The following is a 3,010-nucleotide window of genomic DNA, read 5'->3' on the forward strand; positions in this document are numbered from 1 at the left end:
GACTCGTTTTAATACAAGGCCTCGTCTCTTACTCGTCCAGCAATTCCTTTTTTCCCGGCCTCAGCATTAGTGTACTAATTAATGCACTGTAAGTGGCCAGGAATCGGAAAAAAGACGACAAAAAAAAAGGTCGCAACGTCACAGGCGCAGCTCTCAGAGCCCAAATATACTTGAAAACGCCTTAATATCGCGCCACGAATTGTGGTTCGTCAGTTTTTTGTCACATTCTATAATTACAAAGATTTCAAATATTTACAATGATTTTATCGAGACTCAGAATGTTACGGACATGATATTTTGCTTCATGATGACAATACTTCATTTTGAAAAGTATGCAGTAGAGTCAAAAACCTTTAAAAGTTGCTTGCCTCATCGAGGAAACAAACCAACTATATGATGACTATGTTAGTTTTAAGGAATTATATAAATAAATAAATGTTAAACAATATTCCATACCCTGCTCTGATCCCAAAATAAGGAACTATAATACTTATGTTATGGAAATCGAAAATAATGAAGGTACAACACACACCCGGACTAGAGATAATAAAGAAAAGTTAGTTTTCCTACATTGACCCGGCCGGGGACCGAACCCGGGACCTCAGTGATGGCGACACCATGTAAACCAGTACGCCTAGTCATTTGACCACGGAGGTCATTGAATCAATCCTTATTACTGACCCTTTCGACTGGCGTTTGATCGGTTTGATTCCCAGAAGCGGCAAACAACTTTATTTATTTTTATTTATATACTCACGCCATTAGATTCCCATTGGGGTAGGCAGAGACTATCGATCGATACTTAGCACGATCCTTACAAACCTCTCTTGCTTCACTAACATTCATCAATCTTTTCATAAATGAGATTATATATCTTCCTTCCTCTTATTCTTCTCACTACGCACTCCAGCCTTTTTGAGAACAATCTCAATTTGATCAGAGAATGTTTTCTATCTCGGTCCTCTTCCAATGTTCCTTCTACGTTAGCTCTATATATTTCTTTATTTAATCTACATTCATTCATCTGCTCCATGTGCCCAAACCACCTCAACATACCCTTTTCTATTTTTGTCACTACAACCCTCTATCAAACCACATTTTTCACGTATTACAGCATTCTTCACTCTGTCACACAGCCGCACACCACATATTCTTCTTAAACAACTTTATAAAAGGCTTATTTAAAAAAAATTAAACAATCTCTAAATTAAGCAAAATATCATATCTACATATTTAAAGTACTTTCCACCCGTGTCCCATAGCCCGTGTGACGCCTTGAACATTTTGAAAATCATAACCCCCTTTAGGATCTTTTATCGAAAAGATCTACAACCTAAACGAGAACAGTCTCACTCATACACCTACGCTCACCCATGACCGATAAAGATAGCAACAATAATAATAAATACCTAACAGATTTTGTAAGTTCTACTACAATCTTAATTTTAATCTACTGTTAATTAAAACTGTCAAATTTGGCTATCTTAATTATCTTAAAGAACACAAATTGACATTGATGGCTTTTAAAAACTTTTTGTTGAACATTTCCGAAAAATAACATTTTAATTTAAGAAGACGTTTTATTTAAAATTGTTTTAAAGTTACCTTACGAAATTAGAAAAAATAACGGGAGCAGCGAAATTAGATTCTGACTCTGGCAGCGAAATTCCATGCTACGCCACTGCCCCACGGCAGTCGACAAAATAATATTAATTATTTATTTAATTCATAATGAGTATTTTCAAATTTATAAACTGTAATTATTTTCATACGCAAACACATACAGTAATTACAATAACGTAGTCTGAACAGTCGGTACTTGAAATATTTTAATAATCCATTCAACATACATGCATATAATTCACGTGATTGTACAAGGACATAATGAAATAGGATTGCAATGTACACACACAATCAACAGTAATAAACTTAGTGAAAAAAACTCTCGCCTCCTGTGAGTCATTTTCGCATCACTACTTATTTCTGCCGCCAAGGAGAGGTGTGGGCGATATTGCGTTCCGGTTTTGAATGGTAAGGGTGCTGGTGAAATTATAGGTACATGGGACTTATCAACATTATGTTTCAGAGTGACGGATGCAGAGGCAGTACCCCTCAGATCTTTGCGATTTAACACGTTAATTGCCACTCACGCGGTATCGCGTGATGCGAGTTCTCTCCAAACGGCCGATCACGCGTTATCGCTTGGACGTCGCTACCAAGTTTCTAAGCGGAATAATATAGTGGCGACAGCGAAACGGCGCATAATATTTACATTGGCCACTAGTAAAAGAATCGACTTTCGTGTGGTGGGGATGGCCGCCAGCCACTGTCTATTGTATAATATTAGTCCAAAGAAACCAAAACAAGTAAGTTCCTTATAAATGTTGATTCTTGATAATTATTATTTTTTGTATTTGTACGTTATTTAAAAAATAATCTATGTGATTATAAAAGACTGATAATTAAAGATATAATTATTATATTAAAAGTTTTTTATTTCTGAAATATATAACTTATTTTACCGAATTACATATCACGCGACATCGCGCTTCCGGTCATGTGGCGCGTGATAGATATTTAAAGTACATAAATCCTATGTACATAATAATAAATTTATATAAATAAAATATTAACTTAAATTGAGCACAATTAAAACTAAAAAAAGGTTTGGCCACCACACATAATTTCAATTTTTAGCCTGGCAAGGAACGTGTTAAAGCTCTAAGTGACACTGCAGCTGCGACGTTTTTTAATTGTTATGTATACTACCGTGATCAGTAAAAAAGGCAATATGTTACTTAGGTTTTCGCGATTGTTACACATAGGAAATGAAAATATTTTTCCGGATTATACGCGATTGATTGATGACGCGCAAATATACGCGATTTAAATCCGGAAAAATAGTTTCATTTCCTACGATATGTTACTATTTTTATTTTTTCCTACGTGAATAAGGTATGAAGTTACCGTAAGAGAAAAGCACTTTTTTTTTAAATCTATTTATTTAAAC

The sequence above is a fragment of the Hyposmocoma kahamanoa genome, unplaced genomic scaffold, assembly GCF_003589595.1.
Source record: "Hyposmocoma kahamanoa isolate Upper Pololo Valley unplaced genomic scaffold, ASM358959v1 87, whole genome shotgun sequence".
Classification (NCBI taxonomy): domain Eukaryota; kingdom Metazoa; phylum Arthropoda; class Insecta; order Lepidoptera; family Cosmopterigidae; genus Hyposmocoma; species Hyposmocoma kahamanoa.